The 10,000-nt window shown below is 39.9% G+C and overlaps 3 non-coding genes across 3 annotated transcripts; all 3 read left to right on the forward strand.

Annotated features, from left to right (window-relative positions):
- The first annotated feature begins 827 nt into the window (after positions 1-827).
- On the forward strand, positions 828-938 carry LOC134249907 (U6 spliceosomal RNA). The gene has a single exon (XR_009988393.1). It is a non-coding gene; the product is annotated as a U6 spliceosomal RNA (small nuclear RNA).
- A 7,520-nt stretch (positions 939-8,458) lies between these two features.
- On the forward strand, positions 8,459-8,622 carry LOC134249904 (U1 spliceosomal RNA). Its single transcript, XR_009988390.1, has one exon. It is a non-coding gene; the product is annotated as a U1 spliceosomal RNA (small nuclear RNA).
- A 1,135-nt stretch (positions 8,623-9,757) lies between these two features.
- LOC134249906 (U6 spliceosomal RNA) lies at positions 9,758-9,866 on the forward strand. Its single transcript, XR_009988392.1, has one exon. It is a non-coding gene; the product is annotated as a U6 spliceosomal RNA (small nuclear RNA).
- The last annotated feature ends 134 nt before the right edge of the window (positions 9,867-10,000 follow it).

Raw genomic sequence — 10,000 nt, forward strand, 5'->3', positions numbered from 1 at the left:
TTTTTCACCATGACACAAGTTAGAAGGAGTTATGTCCCTTTGACCGTAGCCTATTGTTCACGTAATGCCCACTGTGACGTCGTGTTCGTAACAACAAAATCGTAGTTATTGTCATGCGGTCGTCACAGAAGTGTGGACTCCATTTTTTGTGTGCATTTCCAATATTCAGTGTGAGAAAGTGAATGGAATTTTCGTGAGTTTTCAAAGTGGATATCATTTTCATACAGCGTATATAGCAATGTTTGCTAGTGGTGCATTGGATTACGTTCAAGTTGGAAAATATTTCTCTGCAAGTTAATTTGCACTAGAACTTAGAAGACAAATTATTGGAAGGTTAGTGAATTTTCTAGTTTTATTTTTTATTTATTTCAACAGTTAGCGTCCTGAAAGCCTTTATCCATTCTGCATAGTGACCAACCAACTCAACGGCCATTTTTTGAGCACCGGAGCGTTGTTCGATTGTATACCATATAAAATACATATTTGGACAAAATTGCTTGATATGAAATATGACAACATTACAAATATTTGGTCATTAAAGTTATTAATTATATGAAAATGACCCTACTCCACCCATCCCCTCCCCTTAAAAAAAATATTTTTATTCCGTTCTTTTTTTTAATGCAATTATCTTTTAGGATTTTCGTTTTTACAATACACATGTGTGCACATGTGTAGTCACATACATGGGTAGGTAGCAGTTACCTGTCTTGTTACGTAATATTAACGTTTCTCCAGGTGTTTACAGTATGCAAAATTTAAAAAGGGCTATTTCATAATATTCTCTGAATCATTGTATTTATAAGCCACAATTATTTTATTACATTGTACTTGCTTTTCGGCAGTACATATATTAAAATTGGAACGATACAGAGAAGATTAGCATGGCCCCTGCGCAAAGGATCCCGCGCAATCTTCGTGGTATTGTCCCACTTTTAAAGAGAAGAGAGAGAAAGGAGAGGGGAAAGAAAAGGGAGAGAAAGAAGGGAAAAAAAGGGAATTTTGGAACAATCGAAAATGATAATTGTACAGGTATGTTCCATTTAATTTTTGCACTATTTTTGAATTGAATTAAGCCCCTTTTTTATATAATTTTAGTGAATAAATATGAATAATTTAAATATTTATTAATTAATTGATTTTAAATATTTTAAGGCAAAATCAATTATTTTTCTTGCACATGCCTTCTGATTTATCATAATATTTTTTATTTCCAGACTCATAAGGCATTTAATTTATTATTTAATACATATTTAAAGCTTAATTTCTTGAATTTCAGGCACTATTTTCAATTAAATTAAACTTCCTTTTAAGGCGTTTTTTGGAATTTTTTTCAAGAGTTATCGCCCCTTTTTAGCATATATTTGTTATTTTCAGCTTTATTGTCAAATGAAATGATTTTTTCCCTTTAAATTGTAATATTTAATCCTTGTATTTTGTGTCTTTTTAAATTCCTATGGTGTAGTGGTAACACACTTGCCTAATTTATTAGGTAAGGGACCTGGGTTCGAATCCCGGTGGGTTTTCGTTTTAGACACATTATACAAGTATTTTCAAAATATGAATTTAAAAAAAACTTTCCCTCTGCTTTTATAAGGGCTTGGGACCTTCTAGAAATGTACTGTAAATACAGACAAGTCTAGGCAGCATTAGAAGTTTTTTTTTTGTACAGTTTTTTTGGTTTTTTGCTTTTTTTGGTTTTTTTTGTAGGTTTTGTGATCGGTTTACTCAGACGGAGAGTCTGAGTCTTCAGCTGGTCTCTTTCTGCTGGTGTATTTCTTCTCCTTCATCTTCTCACACCACTGGTCATAACTTTCTTCTGCTGTTGCAGAACAGAACCAGTTCCCATAGTATTGCTTGTGGGTGTCAGGATTTTTGGGCTCACCGCACATTCTGCATTTAGCTGGTCCCTTTCGTGGCTTATAGTCTCTGATGTTTTGGCCTGCTTCTTTCTTCTTCTGAACCTTCCTTCTGTAAGAGGCGGTTGACCTAGAGACTTTTGGTGACTCCCCTATAGATGGATAGAGCTGGGTCATTTGCTGGGGGGTCAACTGTGGTGTCGGCTGAATTGTCTCCCGAGATGGTACTGGTGGGACTGTCAGTTCTTTGCGGTGTGTCATAGACCCATCAGGCATGACAAAAACATATTGTGTCCTGATTGGCTGAGGTATGATCTTTAATGACTCTCTGGCCTTTGTTGGTGAGGGGGGAAGCCTAGGGGGTGAAGGAAATCTAGGTGGAGAATGTGGTGGTGGCGTCCGGATTCTGACCGTAGACTGACCAGCTGTGTTTGGCGGCAGTTTGTACTGGTAGGCTGGAGCAGTCTGAGTCATCAAGCTCTGAGGCTTGGTCAAAGCAGGAAGGACGGGCTGAGGGGCAGTGACAGGGGGGTTGGAGACCTCAATTCCCTGCGACAGCACCTGTTCCTCCCTCTTCTTTTGCTTCCTTTTGTCCCTGTAAAACAAGAAATAACTAAGCTATGTCTACAAAAAAAAATAATGTCACATAGGGCACTGAATAATTATAACATGTAATACAAATACATACACTTACCATAACATCAGAGTTGTATTGTTTATAGCCAACAATTGAATAGCTGTCATGCACATCACTCTGGCATTGTCAAGTACTACATCTCTAATCCTGTTGTATGATGTGAGAACCAGACTCCACCTAGAGATGGTCGGTGTGTTGGGGCGCTTCTGAGGAGAAGGGTACAGCTCCATCAACCGTCTAACTACTGCCTCCATGTAGCGGTTAGAATCCGGGAAGGTGGCTGGTCCCGATGCACTCCCGACAAAGGATCTGTAGAAGAAATAAGAAAAAAATGAACTGTTTGTTTACAGTGAATTATTACTTGAGTATTATAAAGTAAATTTCATGAAAATAAATTACCTCTTTGTTTTCTCCTGATTGGCCTTAGGAGTTTGTTTAGCTGTTTTTGCTGCCATAAATCTACCTTTGGGGGGAGACTTGGTCCTTGGTTGAAAGACTGTGGGTCTTTGATCTTGGGGTTGAAGTCTTTCCCAAAGGGCGATCACTCTGTCTTCCTGTGCCTTAGTGAGTGTCCTACAATTTCTAAACTGCACAAGACAATCCGCCAGGTCCTCCACTTCCTGCCTTCCTGTGGTAACTTCCGGTAACTCTGAATCCTGTTAGATGAAGCCTTAAAAATGATACACTGATTAAACTAAAGTAAATAATATACAGCACTTTAATAATGCTACTTACTGTTTCTTCCATCTCTGTTTCTTGGTGAGTGGGGGGTGTCGTTGGCCTTTGGTCACCTGTTTCCTGAGGCACTGGCTCTGAGGCAGGCAAAGAAGTTGCTTGAGTAGTACGGCCCTCTGCTCTGGCTCTGGCTGGTGATCTCGATCTTCTGGGCACAGGCTTTGCGGACTCGGTCCCCACAGAGATATCTATATCTGGTATGGTCATGTCCTCCAAGGCCTCCTCCTCGTCGAATCCCTCGTCTACATCCTCCTCCTCCTCAGCCTCTGTCTCCTCTTCCTCCTTAACGTCCTGGAGGGCTTTACCCGTCTGTGAGTACAGGTACTCGATACCTATCATCTCTCCAGTGTGGACTCTCGGAGGCTGGAAAGCTGGATCTAGAGGGGTACCAAGGACAGTCTGTGCCAAGTGGTTGACAGCGTGGCGTAGAAGTCCGCTGTACGTGTGACACAGCGGAGCTTCTACTTCCACGGCCTGAAAAGCCCTGTCCTGGTTCCACCTGTAGAGTCCCTCCAGTAAATAGGCCTGGTAGTGCACGTCATTTGCACTGGTCCCTAAAAATATATTAAACAGAATAAAGGTTTGCACAAACATCATTTAAAGAGAATCAGTGTTTATATTAGGCATATGATTAAAGGTTCTTACCAGGTATGAATCTGTTTAGGTGGAGGTGGAAAGATTCAAGCGAAGTAGACCCTCTTGCGCATCGGTAGGTGTTTAAGGTCTTATCCCCCTTCTTTAAGGTACCCGTCTGTGTATACAGAGAAACATTGGGCGGATCTTGCACACACTCGACGTGCCTCTTCTGGCTTTCCCACATGTCTCGGGCTTTGTCCTGGTCGATGAGGGGGGTTCCAACTAGATCTCTGCCTTGCTCTCCTGCATAAACCTCGAGCAGTTCCTCCACGAGCTGTTGAATCATGCTCGGGCTCCTAGTAACTCTCCGGCAGTGCCTGGCAAGCTCCTTCTTCGAAATCCAGTCACTTTCCTTCCCCCGGATGGTTACCCCTTCTTTCCTCGCCTGACTCTCTTTCGCTTCTTTCAGAGCAGACAAGTCCTCTTCGCTCCACTGAAAAATGCAACCAGACAACCGCTTCATGAACTGAGGGTACAGGGCATGGGATTCGGTGGTGCAGGCACTGGCAATCCTCCTCATGTAGTGCCAGATGTCCAGCCTCACTTGGGTCGCACTCCACTGGTCAAACTTTTTCCCAATGAAGTTAGGCCCACAGCAATCCCTGTCCACATAGATGACCTCTGGTGGAGGGACCCCACTGTCCCTGTACCTGTTCTGTAGTCCCTGAAACATGCTGTCTAGTCCCGCTCCTTCACCAGCTGTCAGGACGGAGATGAGCACCTGTCCATGCTCGTTGCCGACGTTGGTGGCCCAAGCAGCTGTCTCCGCAGCCGTACCCTGTAGTTTTCTCACGACTTTCTTGGTGGAGTCCACTTTGATGATTCTCCCAAACACTGAGGTGATGGCCGCCTTCACTTCCTCTAGCCGAGTGAGAACGTCTTGGCAGTAGATGGACAGGAGCCAGTGACAGGACGGAACCTTTGGTGGTGTCGGGGGTGGCGGAAACTTGATGTCAGACAGGAGCCCCCTCTTCTGTGCGTTGGTAAAAGTCTGACAGTCGCTGAGGTACCGAGCTGTCCTTCTCAACATTTCCTCTCCATGAAGCTCTGCGAGGTTCTCCCTCAGTCTGGCCACGCTGTTTCCCAGTCCTCGCTGACGCATCATCTTGACCACCTCCATGTCACATGCCATCAGTCGGGTCAGGATGCAAGGAAACTGCAGACGGTGGCCGACGTCCAGTTGGTTGAGCAGTTCCTCGCTCCAGCTACTGAGCTTCTTGTGGCACTTGGGACACTCCAGATACTCTGATGCCAGGTAGTAGTAAGAGGACATGGTGAGAACTTTGCGCAGCGTGCGGTAGATGCCAGACGATATCATCTCCTGTCCCTTGCAGTTGGCCTCTGGACAACTCAGCTTCACTCGCCACAGTTTCTTTGGCATCCACAGGCAAATGGGCCTAGAGAAGTATCTGAAAGACATAGTATAATGATAAAATAATGTGTTTTGTTTTTCTCTCTTCATAACAAAGTCATTAATTTCACTTTTATGTTTATTACCTGTCAATGACGGGAGGCTGAGTGCACACCAAAGGAGGGGTGGGAGGATGGTACCACATCCGGTCAATGGTATCGAAGCTCATCTCCGGCTTCCCCTGCTTGTTAACGCGGAACAGGGTTCTGGATATCCACTTCTGGTCGAAATGATCCAGAACCTGTTTCCACGCACTGTACACAACATCTACAATATTTGTACATAAAATAAGTACATTACATACACTCAATGAACTTAAGTCTTTTTCTTAACAACAAATATGCATTTTTAAAAATAATTTTCAAAGCTGGGATATTGAAAACCACACACCAGTGAGAAAACAGGGTTACAAGTGACATTAAACGTACATATACATGTATATATAAATATAATGTATATGATATATACAGATGTAAGGTGCAATTGTTACAAAATAAGCTACGCCACTCTACAAACCTACACCGTTAACTCACCATAGGAATACTGCGTACGAAAACTGTAAAAAATTCATTGTTTAATAATTTTCCACACATGAGTTTTACTATGTATTCATTATTCAAGGTAAATACCTTGTTTTTGTCGGCACTTACGATTTGACAGGACCTCCATTGCCTCAATATCACGAACTGCCTCTACCAGATCCTTATCCTCCATGCAGCCGGCGTCGACAGCTTCTACGGGGGGCTGAGTTGTGGTAGGAGCTGGCTCTGTTGGTCGAGTAGCGGTAGCGGGCACTTTCTCCTTCTCGGTTCTCTTACGCCGTGCCACGACCTCCTTCTCTTTGGCTATCGTGAAGGCCTCGGGGAAGAACTTGAGGTACTGCAGGAGTCTGTGCTTGTTGTACGAGATGGGATGGTCTGTCTCTGGGTCGTTATCTTCAGACATCACACTGCCCATCACACCGGTCACCCATCCCAGGTCATTCTCGAGTAACCACTTAAATGTCTGGCCCTTGTACTTCCCAAACTGAACGACGAGCTGAGATAACACGTACCTGGTGGACCTCGCAGCTCCGAGACCTCCGAGAACCGAAGCTCTCTCCTTGGCGTTCTTCATAGAAGTCGGTCCATCCACGAGTGGCTTGGTGATGGGGATATAACTGGCCGCAGCCTCCGTCCGCATAAGCCTGAGCTCACCAGTAATGGTGCGCTCAAACTTGGGCTCTAATGCACTGACACTTCTGGGATTTTTCCTCTGCATGACTTTAATTACCTTTAAACTTCACAATTTTAACAAAATCAAAATATTAGATACAAGAAGCAATTTTGGCGCGACCACAACAAAGAACAAAAACAAGCGTCTAAATGGAGGAGATTGGCTGGTAAGTTTCAGTCCATTTTATAAATATTTAACAAAGATTAAGTAAAAATTTAAGTATATCTTAAAAAATCGTATCTAGCAGTACTGTTTTCTCATTAAAACCATCTCATTTTCAAGGAAAATATCTTATATCGGCGTCTTAAATAAATATACACAATGTAAACATGTCGCTGATAAACAACATTGTTTAAGAAAGTAATGATTGATATTAAATAAAACCGAGTGTACATAGCAAAAATCTAGACTTAAATTAACAAATAAAACATGAAAACAGGTTTACTTTAATACAAATATCACTCGATTGACGTTTTCATTCAATACACACAATGAAAACAATGTGCAAAAAAAGCCGGGAAACTACGTGATGATTTTTTGCTTTAAAAACATATTTAATTTTAATCAATAAAGGTGTGCATTTACGGAGCAATTGATTATGAATAAATAAACGAAATTTTACCTGATTTTCCGATGCACAAAGGTTAGTTATTGTATTTTCCAAAATTTGTAAAAGTTGGCGTCACTTCCGAATTTCCTCTATTGATAATCGAAAAACATCTCAATATCAATAAGTAAGCCTTGTCACCTTATGCAACCCGCCTCAGTTAAACTTACCTTTTAGAACTGAATTGATTGGTACTAAATTTGGAGTTAAACTCTTATTTAAAATAAAGAAACTGGACTTTTCAATTTTCACTATATATCATGCGAATTCTCAAATATGGCGACCGTCCCACTTCTCTGTAGAAGGCTTGCTCTGATTGGTCAGATTATTAGAAAGTTGGACAGAAGTGGAACAGAAGTGGGACAAAAGTGGGACAAATCCAGCTCTCTCATTGGTCTAGAAAGTGGAACTCCACCACGAAGATTGCTCAGCTAGTAGCGCAAGGATGACACGCAAATTCGTGAAGCGTTCCATATTTTTCTTTTTCCGATATTTCCCCTGAAATTTAGAGGAAAAAAAAAACAACAACAACATATTTTTAAATTTTATTTATTTTTAGTTTTTTCACCTCTCTTTATTGTATTTCGACTTTAAAATGAATTTGCTAAACTTCATTTCAATTTTTGGAAACCAAACGCGGCGTTTGGTAGATAAAAGAGAATAAGATGGAAATTCGAAGAAATTGGAACGAGGGCGATATCTGATTGGTCGAACATTTTGGGACCCACCGCTGAGATTCTGAAGCAAGCATGCGAATGGAAGACGCGCAAATTTGCAGAGCATTCCATATACTCTTCCCGTATTGCTATTTTTTTTTATTATTATTATTATTTAATGACATTGAGGTAAAAAAAAATTAACTCAAAGGGAGGGGGGGGGGGGCGCACTGGCGTGTATAATATGAATAGCGTAATTCGTTTTAAATATTATTCATATCTTGGTTATTGTTTGATATCTTCTTTTCTCCCTATATTAATACTCTTTTTTTTCTTAGAAAAAAAAAGAAAAGTAAAGTATAATGAAAACAATTAAATAGAGAAAAAAAATCTGTTATATACACTGTTACACTTATATACAGGTGATTGTTTAAACGCTGGACATACGAATGATAAACGTTGACTGTACGTCGCATTTTAGAAAAACGGAGTATGTGTAAGAAAGATTTTAGAGAGTGAGTAAAACATGGGAATACGACACAGAGGTAAAATAAAAAGGCGAGGGTGTAATTTGGGATGTTGACCCTGCCCATTTAGGCCCGTCCGTGAGACATTGATTATATGTGACTGCACTCTGTTTCTTAAACACTTAATTTCTACGCAGCGCCATTGTTTTAAATTCTGTCATTGACCATACTAATCATACTTACCTGGTGCAGAGGGCACCCTGATCCCGAAGGGGGTCCCTCCAGGGCGAGGCCTTTCCATTGCACTCCGGATCGGCTGAACCCTGCGATCGCCCCAAATGCGGGCGACTCGGGCACGTAATTTTTAAGTGTGGGGGTCTGCGTTCGCGCTTACCCCTGGTACATCAATTTAGAATAAGAGAAAAAATATGCACTTCTGTAACTGTATTAATTCAATAATTCACAAATTTATATATCATTTTTTATGCATGATGTTAATTTACTGCATGCAGATATATGTCTTTTTTCTTAATGCACTTTATTTTATTTCTGTCAATTTCATTTGTTTATCAATTTGATTTTTAGTTACATTAATTTCATTTTTTCATTGATATTTTTTGTTACTTTTATTTTTTAATTGTTCCTGTTGAGGGTTGTGTGTGTTTTAAATTTTGACTTTTTGAAAGAAGATAAGAAGTAATTTATTTATTTATTTATTCGCATTCTTCAAATTTTCTTTAACACGTTTTTTTTTCACCATGACACAAGTTAGAAGGAGTTATGTCCCTTTGACCGTAGCCTATTGTTCACGTAATGCCCACTGTGACGTCGTGTTCGTAACAACAAAATCAAAATCGTCACAGAAGTGTGGACTCCATTTTTTTGTGTGCATTTCCAATATTCAGTGTGAGAAAGTCAATGGAATTTTCCTGAATTTTCAAAGTGGATATCAATTTCATACAGCGTATATAGCAATGTTTTACATCATGGATTACGTTCAAGTTGGAAAATATTTCTCTGCAAGTTAATTTGCACTAGAACTTAGAAGACAAATTATTGGAAGGTTAGTGAATTTTCTAGTTTTATTTTTTATTTATTTTCCTGAAAGCCTTTATCCCATAGTAACCAACCAACTCAACGGCCATTTTTTGAGCACCGGAGTGTTGTTTGATTGTAAACCATATAAAATACATATTTGGACAAAATTGCTTGATATGAAATATGACAACATTACAAATATTTGGTCATTAAAGTTATTAATATATGAAAATTTCCACCCATCCCCTCCCCTTAAAAAAATTATTATTTTTATTCCGTTATTTGTTGTTATGCAGTTATCCTTTATGATTTTCGGTTTTACAATACACTTGTGTGCACATGTGTAGTCACATACATGGGTAGGTAGCAGTTACTTGTCTTGTTACGTAATATTAACGTTTCTCCAGGTGTTTACAGTATGCAAAATTTAAAAAGGGCTATTTCATAATATTCTCTGAATCAATGTATTTATATGCCACAATTATTTTATTACATTGTACTTGCTTTTCGGCAGTACATATATTAAAATTGGAACGATACAGAGAAGAATAGCATGGCCCCTGCGCAAGGATGACACGCAAATTCGTGAAGCGTTCCATATTTTTCTTTTTCCGATATTCCCCCTGGAGGAAAAAAAAAAACAAAACAACATATTTTTAAATTTTATTTATTTTAAGTTTTTTCACCTCTCTTTTTTGTATTTCGACTTTAAAATGAATTTGCTAAACTTCATTTCAAT

This window comes from Saccostrea cucullata, unplaced genomic scaffold (assembly GCF_032062105.1).
Source record: "Saccostrea cucullata isolate Sc308-1 unplaced genomic scaffold, CSIRO_AGI_Scuc_v1 ctg23655, whole genome shotgun sequence".
In the NCBI taxonomy this organism is placed as follows: domain Eukaryota; kingdom Metazoa; phylum Mollusca; class Bivalvia; order Ostreida; family Ostreidae; genus Saccostrea; species Saccostrea cuccullata.